Source organism: Sminthopsis crassicaudata, chromosome 2 (assembly GCF_048593235.1).
Source record: "Sminthopsis crassicaudata isolate SCR6 chromosome 2, ASM4859323v1, whole genome shotgun sequence".
Taxonomy (NCBI): Eukaryota; Metazoa; Chordata; class Mammalia; order Dasyuromorphia; family Dasyuridae; genus Sminthopsis; species Sminthopsis crassicaudata.
In genome coordinates, this window is record NC_133618.1 from 275,602,063 (window position 1) to 275,615,844 (window position 13,782).

The window sequence follows — 13,782 nt, forward strand, 5'->3', positions numbered from 1 at the left end:
TATCAAAAGTTCATTTTTAAAAGAAAAGTCTCAAATTCTTTTTTGTATGATGACATGTTTGCATTTGTTGATGATTAAATTTACAATGAAAGAGAAAACTTATTTTATAAAGAAAGTAAAGTTTGTGAAAATGGGTAGTATGAAATTAGACTCAGAAAGCCCTCCAAACTATGGAGAGTTTTAAACAAAAGAGTTTGTCTCTTATACTATAGGTAAAGGGGAACCATTGATAATTTTTGAATAGGAGAATGACCTAGTCAGATCCATGTTGCAAGAAGATTATTTGGGGAGCTATGTGCAGCTAAGAGAAGAGACTGGAAGCAAAGGTAATGATTAAAAAGCTGTAAGTCAAGACAAGAAGTGAAGAGAACTGGAATTAGGACAGTGACTAAGTAGAGGCAAAAAGACAGAATGAGAAATGTAGAAATAGAAGGAACAAAACTTGGTCACATTAGGCATAAGGGAAGAATAAGAGTTAAAGATAATTCCTATATTTTTAATCTGAATGGTTGGAAGAATGGTAGTGCCCTTAATAATTAGGGAAGTTGATAGTGATGTGGAGAAAGGATTGAACCTCCAAAATATACTGAGCTTTGAGGTTGGTGTTACAAGATTTCAAAAGAATTTGTAAGCTTAGAACATTTCCAAATTAAGAGGCAAAGATCTTATTATGCTGCTGGCAGCAGGCTCAGTTCCAAAAGGGAGTTAACAAGGGGAAAGTTAATTAACAAGGGGGAAGACATGGGGCAAAGCTCTTAATGAACTCACCATCAACAAGGGGAAAAATGACCTGATGTTATAAAGAGGGCTATATTCCCAAAGAACTGGTAGCAAGGGGGAAGGTAAGGTCTTATATAGTAAAAGAATAACCCGGGTTTGACATTTATATCTATGCTAACTGTGGGGTCAAGATAATCCTGTCAATGCAAGGAATTTAACAGGGACCACTGCAACAAAGGTTCACTTAAGGACAAAATAAAACTGAAAATGTCACTCTCTGCTTGCCTCTGAAAGTAATGACATCTGTGAACTGATCCAACCATTCTGGAGAATAATTTGGAACTATGTCCAAAGGGCTTCAAACTGTGTACCATTGATTCAGCAGTGTCTGTGCTGGGTCTATACCCCAAAAGGATCATAAATAAGAGAAAAGCACCCATATATGCAAACATATTTGTAGCATCTCTTTTTGTAGTGGCAAGAAACTGGAAACTGAGCAGATGTCCATCAGTTGGAGAATGGCTGAATAAATTATGGTATATGAATGTTATGGAATATTATTGTTCTATAAGAAATGACCAGCAAGATGATTTCAGGGAGGCTTGGAGAGACTTACATGAACTGATGCTATGTGAAGTGAGCAGATCCAAGAGATCATTGTACACAGCAACAGCAAGATTACATGATAATCATTTCTAATGGACATGCTTGTTTTCAACAAGTAGGTAATTCAGGCCAATTCCAATAGAATTGTAATGGAGAGAACCATCTGCATCCAGAAAGAGGACTATGGGGACTGAATGTGGATCATAACATAGTATTTTTCATCTTGTTTGTTGCTGTTTGCTTGCTTTTTTTTTCTCTCTCATTTTTTTCCCTTTTGATCTGATTTTTCTTGTGATGAATGTGGAAATATGTATAGAAGAATTGCATGTATTTGACATATTGTATTACTTGCTACATAGAGAAAAGGGTGGGAGAAAATTCGGAACACAAGATTGTTCAAGAGTGAATGTTGAAAACTATCATTGCATATATTTGGAAAATAAAAAACTTTTAATTAAAAATAAATACAAAATAAAGAAAAAGAAAGCAATAATATCTATAGCATGGACAGTAACTGAAGTTTCAACTAGGGCCCACTGCAATAAAGATACACTTAAATTCAACAAAAGCCCTGTCCTGTCAATATTCCTCCCTATGGACCACTTGGCTACCATGGACCTGATCTTTTTGCTGGGGTCCTAATCACTCCATCAATAGGAGGAATGAATTCCATCCTCTACATGTTTAGTTTGTGATGCTTGTGGAACCTTCAGGAGGAGATATGAGGCATGCAGTTGATATGGGATTCAGAAGAGAGATTAAGGGCTCAATATACAAATTTGGGAGTCATCTACACGGAGATGATTTTTGAACATGTGGAACTCAATGGGAGAGAGGGGAAGTGGGCCTCTGACAAAAGCCCTAGAGAACATCCTGCTTGTTGAATAGGATATAGATGAACAATAGATGAAGATTCATCAAGGAACTGAGAAGGAGAAGCAGGTAGATAATACAATTAAGGCATGAAAGGCAAGGAAGAGGGAATGTCTAAGAAAAGACAGTCAAATCTAGGTTCTGTTTATTTATTTTGCTGAGGCAATTGGGATTAAATGGCTTGCCTAGGGTCTGGGATCACATTTTGAACTCAGATTCTCCTGACTTCAGGACTGGTGCTCTATCCTCTGTGCCATAAGCTGCCCTTATTTGTTTGTTTTAAGGACAAAGTAGACCTGAGCATATTTATAGGTAGCAGTGAAAGAAGTGTTTATAGGTAGTAGTTCAGAACTGAGAAGAATTGATCATGGGATAAATTCCTAGTGGGTCGGGAACCAGTGGGATATAAGTAAGGAAGTTGGAATTATCAAAGAGAAGGGAATACTGTGTAAGCCACTTTGACTAGGACATAAAATTCGTGAAGAATAATTAGCAATAAGCCTGGAAAGGGAGACCAGAGACAAATTGTGTAAGACTTTAAATGCCAAACAGAATAGTTTGTATTTATTCTACATACAATAGGGAGAGATTGGAAGTTCTTGAGCTAGGGGATGACAAGATCAGATCTCTAATTTGGGATAAAAACAACAAATATGCAGAGTATGGGTGTTCCCTGAAGGACAAAGTCTAGAGGCACTTCTCTCCTACCTTCCATCTTACCCCACATTTATACCTATGTATGAATGAAAAGAAAAGATCTAGGATAAAGGGATCTTTGTTAATGATTGCTTAAGGATTTCAGAAGGCACAATGGAAAGGAGGAAAGGAAGTGGATAAAAGTAGGTCTGAGCTGGGTTAGGATGAAAGTAAAAGGACATGTAGAGCAGGGGAAGCGGGCTTTATCTCTGATAGTGAGTAGCTAGCTTACTCTTTGGGATTAGAATAGTGAGAGGAACATATTTGCTAGTCAAAGGTTCTTTGATATTGCATCACTAAATCTCTATCAAAATTGTTTCCAATCCAAACCATGGAAAGGTGGTGGTGGTGATGGTTGAAAATTCCATAACATATCTTAGTCCTTGAGGACTGTGCTAAACTTAGTTATGGCACCCATTTGGTAGTTATACCCCAAAATGGTGGGTGATGACACATAAAAAAAATATCCTCCATTTGGAGCACATGTTCAGCTCTGGTTCAGTCCTGGTGCCCCAATGCAGCTGCCTAACTTTATTCCTCTGCCCCTGTGACCCTCTTCTCCCATTGGTGAATTATTTCTGGAATCTCCATTTTGAGGAAGGACCCAAACTATCCTTAATTTTCCAAATTTTGCTACCATGCCTAACTAAGCTGCCTCCTTCTCTCTTCACCCCTGTATCTCCTTTCTCACTTTGTGGAGTGCTTTCTGGAAGTTCCAGACCAGTTCTCCTTTATTTTCTGGATTTCTATATCAGGACCATTTTAGAATATTTCCTCCTGTTCTATTTTACCCTTTTCAGTTCCATTAAAATCCAAACTTCTGAAGGTCAAGGTTTATATATTTTTTATTTGTTTGTATCTATATTCTTAGTACTTAGAACAGTTCCTTACATATAATAAACATTTAATAAAACATCGATTTACTTGACTTGACATGACTTGTTTGAGGTTCTGTTCAAGGCAGCACCAAATCTCTGCTTGAAGTTTCAGTCATTCTGACTTTTAATAGGGTGTCTGAAGCCTCATTCAGGAAGAATTAGATTTAGGCATTCCTTGGTTCTTCTCAATTTGATAGTAGCACATCTTTAAAGCCTTTTCTTACAATGTACTTTATCACTTACCCTACAATCCAGACAACCTGAACTATTCATCACCATCTATCAAAGTATCCCTCGTGCTCAGGTAACCCTGCTACATGTCTTTCTCTGAGTCATACTGATGTTGAGAATGCTGCATGTTTTTTTCCTTGCATTATCCATATTTTGAATGCCAAATTCTCCTTTGAGATTGAACTCAATTGCTATGTGTTCTATGAAGCCTTTTTTGGTCATTTAGAAATGATCCTGTCTTAAATATCCCTTAAGATTTTGTATCTTTCCTATTTACTTTTCCCCTATTTTTTTCCCTAATAGGGTTAAAATTTTTCATTATTAATACTTTTTAAAAAAATTTAATTGGTCCCTGTGGATTTTATTTTATTTTATTATTTTTTTTTTAATTATAGTTTTTTTATTTACAAGATATATGCATGGGTAATTTTTCAGCATTGACCCTTGCAAACCTTCTGTTCCAACTTTTCCCCTCCTTTCCCCCTCCTCTTCCCCCAGATGGCAGGTAGCCCAATACATGTTAAATATGTTAAAGTATATGTTAAATACAATATATGTATACATATCCATACAGTTATTTTGCTGTGCAAGAAAAATCACTTACAAATAATACTTTTAATTTTTAAAATACATGCAAAAATAGTTTTCACCATTCATCGTTGCAAAACCTTGTGTTCTAAATTTTTCTCCCTCCTCTAAACAGCAAGTAATCCAATATAAATTAAACATGAGCAATTATTTTAAACATATTTCCACATTTATCATGTGCAATAGTTTTTCAGCACATCTATTCTTTTAAAATAAGTTTAGGAGGACAGAGACTCTATGTTACAGATTTTTCTATTTCCCTTAGCATTTAGCATAGTGTCTTATACACAGTAGGGATGAAGGAAGGAAACTAGCATTTATTAAGAATCTACCATGTGCCAAGTGACTTACAAATCTGATCTCACTTGATCCTCTAAAGAATATTGGGAGGTAGGTGCTATTACAGCACATCTTAACCTGTCTTACAGTTGAAGTAGACAAAGGCAAAGTAACTTATTCAGGGTCTGATTTGAAATCAAATCTAAACTTCAGGCTTGAGTATTTTATCCACTCTTCCACCAAGGACTTAATAAATTGATCACCAAATCTGGACTGAGGTATTACATTATCAAAATAAGAAAGGAATCATATGCAACACAATTTCGAATTTTACTGATTAGATAAAAAGGAATTAAAATGAATTGATAGAATTAATCAATCAATAAGGAGTTATTTAATGTTTACTATATTTCAGACATGGGCTAAACATTGGTGTAAAGACAAAAACAAAATAATCTCTATCCTCTAAGAGTTTATTCATTTGGGGATACAACATGTACATGTATAGGCATACATATAATACACATACCAAGCAGATATAAAGTAGCCTTCTTAAAACAAGCTTATGATTTAAAGCTTAGGGAAAAAATATTAAATTTCTCTAGAGTATTATTTTCATAATCTCCTCCAGGATCATTTCAAATATATCAAATCATACAGGTTTTTCAAGAAAACATTTATTGTGTAAATTGGAGTATATCTATGCAGTGAAAAAAATAAACTAATTTAGTTATTTTAGATTCAAAGAAATCCTTTATTTCTCGCTTTGGGATTCTTGCCTAACCTTATATAGTAATCTTCCTGGCTTTCATTTCTTACTATGTAGGTTTGGAGTGGAAAGAGTGGGAAGAGGAACCAGACATTTGGTCATTCTGCTTGATTTTCAAGGCCTGCTACCATCTGGCCCCACCCATTCTGACATTCCAGAACTCTCCTACAAAGCATCTTCCATTCTTTAAAAGATGCAAGGTTTGTTAACAGGGAAAAGTTCTGTAGGAAAGTTATCTGATAGGGCTTAAGGAAGAAGACCTAAGGGGTAGTGGGGAAGTTCCTTTCTCCACAAAAAACGTCACTTTGAATAAAGCAATCTCCCATTTTTGCCCATCCCACCCCCTCTCTTCAAGTAGCCAACAATTGCCTCCCCTGTTTTGAGGACAGAGAAGGAATGAGGACTGAGGATCACTAATTCATTCACAAAAAATTTAAGGTCTCTTATATTCCACACACTGCTGGATCCTGAGAAATCTATAAAGATAATTTGGGTATTTCCCTGGTCCTCTAGAATATAGAAGGATAAGCATATGTACTTACCCAAATAATTATTATACTCAAAAGAACAAAAACAGAAAAAAGTATAAGTATGCTCCAAAGGTCTAAAGGAAAACTCTTTTGTTTTTTTCTTACTGGGAAGAGAACAGAGAACCATTACCCAGAGGAATTAATAAAAAACTTCAGGGATTTTAAAGTTTTGTTGGGCATTGTCCCAATCAGAGGTGGATAGACAAAAAGAAGCTTAGAGGAAGTATATTTATGCTCAGAAGCAGCTCACAGGAACTGTTCAACTAGAAGCATATTGTTATATGGTTCTGAGGTATTGTGAAAGATTAAATGAATAAGAAAACAGTTCCTGATTTTAAGAAGTTTATAATCTTTTGGAAGAGACAAAGTGTAATTCTGTGAGACAATTAGAGAGCAAGATATATCTCAGGTTTCACCTTTCCTTTAAAAATCACTACTTGGTCTGGGCAGCCCCTTAAGCTATCATCATCAATATATGTGTGAGTGTGTGTGTGTATTCTCTCTCTCTCTCTCTCTCTCTCTCTCTCTCTCTCTCTCTCTCTCTCTCTCTCTCTCTCTCTCTCTCTCTTTTGCCAGACCCCTATACGAAGAGTCTTCCATACAATTCTATATATACACACTATATATATATATATATATATATATATATATACATAATTATATATAATATATGTTATATTATATATTAGAATTATAACAATTCTTCATTGTTTCACTACTCACCTCTTTTCTCAACTACTTACAATCTGGTTTCTATCCATGACACCTATAGAAATTATCTCTTTTCTACTAAACCAATGGTTCTTTCTCATCTTTATTTCTTCTGGAGTCCCTCTGCTGTGGTTTACTACTATCACCTCCTTTTAGATGTTCTTTCCTTTGTCACCTTTCTTGCCACCTCTCTCCCAATTCTCCTTCTATTGACAAAGACAATTGCTGGTTTACTTCTCCATCCCATTCTCTTGTTAATTCATTATCCAGCATTTACTCCCTAAATTTGGGTTCCCTAAAATGCTTATTCAGGGGGCTTCCTCTTTCTCTATGACCCTTTCCTTGTTGTACTTATCTTCTTTTATAAATTCAGTTACCTACTCTAAATTTATGTTTACAACTCCCAGATATTTATATTCAATTCAAGTCTCCTAAACTTAATCCAAATGTTTCTTGGACATCTTCTTTAAACAGTCAAACTCAACATGTCCCAAACAAAATTCATCATCTTCTTTGATAAATCTGTCCTCCTAAATTTTCCTTTTTCCTATTGGGAGTACTATCATCCTCTAAGTTACCGAGATTCATAACCTCTGAATTATCTTTAACGCTTTAAAAAAAATTTTTTTTAAGTAGTAATCCCCTTTAAAAACATGATTTTCACTTTTTAATTCACACTATTCCAAGAGCTCTCCCTTGTAGCAAAGCAATAGTTAAACAAAATTAATCAACATATTGGCTGTGTCTGAATATTCATGCCCCATTCCTAACTAGTAGGGTACCTCCCTTCTGATGCAAAGTGGAGAGCATACATTATTGTTAGTCCTCTCTTGTTATGATTAGCCACTGTGTTCATCAAAATCCTGAAACCCTTCAATGTTGTTTTCTTCTATACTACTGTTATTTTTTAAAAACAATTATTTCCCCTATATCCTCCAATTCCACCATTAAAATTTTGCTAATCTCTCCAGTTATTAGTCCTTTCTCCTTCTCAAATTGTTCAATGTTAAAAGAACCAAAAAGACTTGTTCCAACAGTTATGTTCAAGGAAATCAGAGAAGGGATGCTTCAAAGGAATAGGCATCTGTGTACCTAACTCTAGTACCTTGCCTGGGTTTGAATTCTACTTATGATGCTTGCTTAATTGTCTAATTGTAGGCAAGCCAAAATTGATCTCTCTAGGCCTCAGTTTCCTCAACTGCAAAATGCAAGAATTAGACTAAATAATTTTTATGATCATGAGATAGGTAAGAATAAGTTCTTAGTGATATCCAGAGTGTAAGATATCTGATTATAACCTAGAATAGTTTTGTCATCTTTCTTGTTATTAGCTTTTCCCCCTGCTCCTTTTTTTCCCCCCTCTTCCATTCTTATCCTTCAAAAACAAAACAAAACAAAATCTCCTTCCTTTCCCTTGTCTTCATAATTTTATACCACTTCTGGTCTTTAGTCCGTAGCCTATTTCTTCCTCACAATCCTTCCCAGCAAGGAAGCAAGTTGTTGCCCTTCTCCCACACCTTACCCCATACCCCTCCTAGTGGCAGGTCCTGCAGTTAAAACAAGTTTTTCCAAGAAAGCCTAGATTCCTTTGAACTTTGGTAATTAACTTCTCCCAAAGTTAGGGAAAAGAGGCAATATTTGTAACCAGTGCACCAAAAGGATTGTTAGTCTGAGCAGCTGCTTTACCCCAATTGAGGGTCAGACTGTAAATAGGCCTTTGTTTCTTTTGTCTAACTCATTTCCCTTTTCTCTTTATCTCAGTGTAACTCCTGCTTCTTAGTCGGGATCAGAAAGCTTGCAGATTTCTTTACAGAAGGAAGGCCTTCTTCATCAAAGTCTACTCCAGGTACCTCCACCCTTACACAAACCCAACCTTCTCACCTCTTAGACCACTTATATATTTTTTTTACCTTCCAAGGAGTGGGGATGGGTGTAGATCCCCTACAGGGGTTAATTTCCCGATTTTAAATTTTGTTTATTTATGTTGTGGAGCAATGTTTCTCTTTGAAGTGCTTTGGGATTGCTACAAGTAATATGCTGTAAAGGGATGGTGCAAGAAATGCCAGTCTTGAAAATGAGCGAAGAAGATAGTGGAGAAGGATGTCTAAATGATGTGAAAGGCAGAGGTGCTTAATAAGAGCCCTTTGAATTGAGCTGAATTGTTTAATTCAATACTTAGGGGAATAAGAGTTGTGGAAGGAGTCCTGTAGTATTTTGAATCAGAAGGCCCAGGGTTATCTTGATTCTGACCTGACAATTATACTAACTGTATAATATTGGCCAAATTACTGACTCTCTGAGGCACAAGTACTTTATTTGTAATATAGGAAGGACAATACAAAAGCTACGTATCTTCCTGGGTGATTGTGAGAAAATTTTGTGAGCTATTATCGTTAAAAGGGAAGTAGAACGATGGCACAGTCCAGACTTCCAAATAATACACCTCGAGGCCATCCTGGACCCTAGAATTCACTCTGACTCCTTTAAGCAGGTGTGAGAATAGAGCTACTCTCTGGCAACCTCCATGGGTATGAGTCAGGGCTAGGGCCAAGGCCATCTGTCACTCCATTATGGTATAATGCTAGTCAATTACCACAGACTGGAGAAGATACAAAGTTTCCCATTGTCAGGCTCATAAAACAAACCTTGCAGGGTGGAAAAGTAGAAAGCCTGCTAAATTTGGAAGAAGATTCTTGATTTAGTCCTCCCATTTTCCACTCATAGCTCAGACTTCAGGGTATCCTAACCTAAATTCTCTGACCCCAGCTCTTCTGGTTGCAACTGGTGGGGCTAGAAAAGTCTATTCCATTCTATAAAAATTTGTTGGGCTTCCGCATTTGCAAAACAAAGTGCCCCCCTCCCGCAAAAATGAAGGCCAGCAAGGTGATGGTGAAATGCATTGCATTGTAGCACGTGTTGCCGCTTCACTCTGTGATCTTGGGCAAACCCTGTCACTTCTCTGGTCCTAGATTTCATGAGATAAATGGACTCTAGATTTAGAGCTAGGAGGAGACTCTTGGGACTAACTAGTCCAAGGCCTTCAATCTCCCTCAATTAGGGAGATGAAGTGATTTGTCCAAAGTAGCAAGTGCAAGAGAGATTCAAATTCTAAATATAGCTCCTCTGTAAAATGAGAAGTTTGGACTGTAAGGTCCCTTCTAACTCTAAATGCTTTTCTTTGTGTCTGAAAGGATCCAATCTTGCCTTAGAAGAGGTTACAATTGGGCTAGGGGTAGGACTATTCACTATAGAGGGATCAGTTAGCAATCCATATCTCTTCAAACCCTTGAAAATACAAAGGGGATTGTGGGGAGCTGTTGGAAGAGTGAAGGATTCCATTCTCAGCAAGAGGAATGAACATTAGCAATTCAACTCCTTTAAAGATCATTTTTTTGGGTTGTGTTCCATGAATAATTGTCCGCGCTTTAGCTCTGTTTTGTCTCATTTAAAAAACGCAGAGAATAGATTATAAAACAAAAAACGTCAGGTCCTTTGCCGTGCCATTGCTTCCACAATGCCGTGACTCGGATTCGAACCGAGGTTGCTGCGGCCACAACGCAGAGTACTAACCACTATACGATCACGGCGAGCTAACCGGGACCCGTAGCTTTCGCCGGCCTGGTCTCCTCTTCTTTAGCGATGGATCCACCCTGTTTCTACGTCATCCAGTATTCTAGCTTTGGGGAGGAGTTCCAAAGAGAAGTTGATGCATAGGGCGCAGGCGCAGAAGTCTTCCAGAACAGAATGTGTAGCTTTTCTTGCCTGTGCCTCTGAAGCACACTTCGAATGACTCCTCCCCGTGGAAAGACCGTTTGCGACGGCCAAGACCCTTTTCAGGATTCTCCCCAAATGCATAATTCCCAGTAAGTGCTGGGACACCGAACAATTTTACTGAGCATCGCTATTAAGGGAAAATAATCAACCAAACAGCATTTATTAAGCGCCTGCTGTAATGATGAGCACTGAAGTAGGTGCTTGGGGGTACAGATACAAAACAAAACGGTCATCTCAAGGAGCTTAATTTCTTACAAAAACAAAAACTGGATCCCTAGAAAGGAATCAAGAGGAGGGTTTTCTGTCTCCTATGGAGAAAACTGCACACTTCTACTAATACTAGGCATTTATATAGAGCTTTAAAGGTTTGCAAAGCATTATGTATTCATTGAGTGTCCAGTTCCTATGGGAACTATAGGGGATAAAACCCCATCCAACAAACTCTATAATGTCAGCGAGGTAGGTCCCGGGAGTACGAATACAAAGAGTGAAACAATCATCTCAGGAAGCCCACAGGCTCACACAAACAAAAACTGCGTCTTAGAAATGAGTCAAGAAGAGGATTTTCTGTCTCCTGTGGGAAAAGGGGCATCACACACGTATATGTATATATGTCTTTAAAGGTTTGCAGAACATTTATGTTTTTCTGTTTGATCCGTCCATCCAGTGTTTGTACGTGTGGGAGTTATAGGGGAGCCAGTGCTATCCCACAAGCACTAATTATGCCCCACTATGTATTAGGCACCGGTAGGCCTTGGGGATATGAAGCTAAAACAAAAGTCTCTGCTTTCAGTGGAGCTTGGAATCTCCGGAGAGAAAAGAGCATACACTGGTAAATACACACAAAAGGGACTCAGTCATTTTGCAAAGGAATAAGAAGTTAACACGAGTCAATCGCATATCTTTTTTATCTTTTACGATGGCTCAGCTGTCAGTGTAATTCCGGGATTTCCTTGTCATGAGCTTGGTGAATGGGATTATTAGTAACAAAATATTATCAGATCTTTTAAGAAAAGATAACTCCCCTGCCGTGCCATTGTTTTTCACAATGCCGTGACTCGGATTCGAACCGAGGTTGCTGCGGCCACAACGCAGAGTACTAACCACTATACGATCACGGCAAGCTACCGGGGAGCTGGCAATAAAATTTGTCACTCAGGCTTTTCTAAGTCTAAGGCCCCGCCCCCTCACTGCTGACGTGTTTCTGATAGGTCATTGCCGGCCTTCGACTTGCAGCTTCCTCCTCCCGCTCTCCTTGCAGCACGCAGGCGCGCGACTCTTCCATAGCTTACATGGGTCCTTATTCGGGCTCAGCCAGTGTGCCGCCTCTTTTGGCCTGTGGACGCTTTCCCTTCTATGTCGAGGTCGAGGTCTGGCTAGATATTTTTCCAGGAATTTTTTCACTCTGGATCCCAGTGGAGGATGGGGCCCCCCGCCATTCCCGCTCGGACTGCTCCGTATTCCGGGCGGGGGCGGGAACACCCTCTCCACTTGGTCACCCTGGGTTCGGAAAGGAAAGCCCCTGCCCCGTGGGCTCGAGTGCTGCTAGAGTGGGGGTGCCCCAGCGTCCACGTCCTCGCGCTCCCTTTGCGACTTCCCCGGGGAGCTTTTGGGCGCGTTTTTGCAGAGCCGAGATGTTTGTGTGAGAGGACTGCGTGGGCGTGCCTCGGCCCCAAAGTAACCTTTTCGGCCCTCTGCTTAAGAGCTTCCTCCTCAGATCCCTGGAGGGAGCACTTGGCTGCTCTTTTTCCAGCTTTAGGTTTTCACGTATTCACTGTTAGAGCGCTTCTCCTCTTGTCCCGCCGCCCTTTTCTGCACCCCCAGGTACTCCAAGACCCAGGGACGCGCCTTCGCTCTCGCTCTCCCTTGTGTGAGAAACCCGCCTTCCGACTCCAGGCGTTCTCGCTAGTTCTCTCCCACGCACAGAACTTTCCTCCTCACCTGCCCTAGTCCGAGCTGAACTCCCACTCTCAGAGGCGTTTCCCGACTCCCCTTAGTGTCAGGGCTTGAGGGAACAATAAATAAAGTCTCCCATTTTATCCTGTCTATAGCTTGGCTGTGCATCATTCTTTGCGTATTATTAGCCCTCTCTCCTCCCATTAGACTAGGAGCCCCGTAAGAGTAAAGGCTGTCTTGTTTGGGGTGAGGGGAGATCTTTGTATCTCCAGGTGCAACGCAATTACTGACAAAGCATGGCGCTTAATAAATGCTTTCTGCTTGGCCGACCCATGCGCTCATCACGTAATATTCTGCATCGTAATTATCTGAGAATGCCCCAAGAAGGTTCCAGAAGGGAGAATGCCTTGTTTAAATCTTGTTAGCTATTCTTCCTTTCCCGTTCCCTATCCCCGAACAGCAGGTGTTTCATAAATATTTGTAGTTCTTTCCCTCACGACCCTTCCCAGCTCCGTCAGGTTTCAGATCAGCCTCTCGTAGAGGGCGCCGCCATTGGATTAGTTTCAGTGTCACCACGTGAGCAGGGCTTATTCACTTTACACTTAAGGAAGATTTTTGTTTACAATACCCTTCAATAAACTTGAGAAGCACAAGACTGGAACCGGTGATGAAGAAGCTGAAAAGAAAGCCTGGAAGGGACGTGTCCCCGTGGCGCTCCGGTAGCTCGCCGTGATCGTATAGTGGTTAGTACTCTGCGTTGTGGCCGCAGCAACCTCGGTTCGAATCCGAGTCACGGCATTGTGGCAAACAATGGCACGGCAAGGGGCGTGTGTTTTGTTTATATACACCTTAAATGTGGTCTTACCCCTAAAGAGAAGCATTCTAAGTCATTTTAAAAATCCTCAACTTGCTGAAACCCAATGAACCATCCCCTATCTTAAGTGCACTGGGGCCTTTCGGAACTGTGCTTGTACGGTTCTATTTTTTTTTTTTTTTCTGTATGCACTCATGTTTTTCTCTTCAATAAGTAAGTTTTTAATATTTCATATCCCATATCCCCAAGTGTCTTTGGACACTTGTCTTTGTGCTCTTAAGAAACTTATTTAATTTTAAAAAATCTTTAAAAAGACTACAAATATCTTTGGTTAGTGATTGAACCTCTATTCACACTTGCTTAGTAACTATTTACATTTAAATTAGTTTCCATTCATAAAGTATACATTTCCCTCCA

General features: G+C 39.2%; 3 non-coding genes across 3 annotated transcripts; 1 reads left to right on the forward strand and 2 right to left on the reverse strand.

Annotated features, from left to right (window-relative positions):
* Positions 1-10,396: 10,396 nt before the first annotated feature.
* Positions 10,397-10,468, reverse strand: TRNAH-GUG (transfer RNA histidin (anticodon GUG)). The gene has a single exon. It is a non-coding gene; the product is annotated as a tRNA-His (tRNA).
* Positions 10,469-11,704: 1,236 nt separating this feature from the next.
* On the reverse strand, positions 11,705-11,776 carry TRNAH-GUG (transfer RNA histidin (anticodon GUG)). The gene has a single exon. It is a non-coding gene; the product is annotated as a tRNA-His (tRNA).
* A 1,501-nt stretch (positions 11,777-13,277) lies between these two features.
* Positions 13,278-13,349, forward strand: TRNAH-GUG (transfer RNA histidin (anticodon GUG)). Its single transcript has one exon. It is a non-coding gene; the product is annotated as a tRNA-His (tRNA).
* Positions 13,350-13,782: the final 433 nt, after the last annotated feature.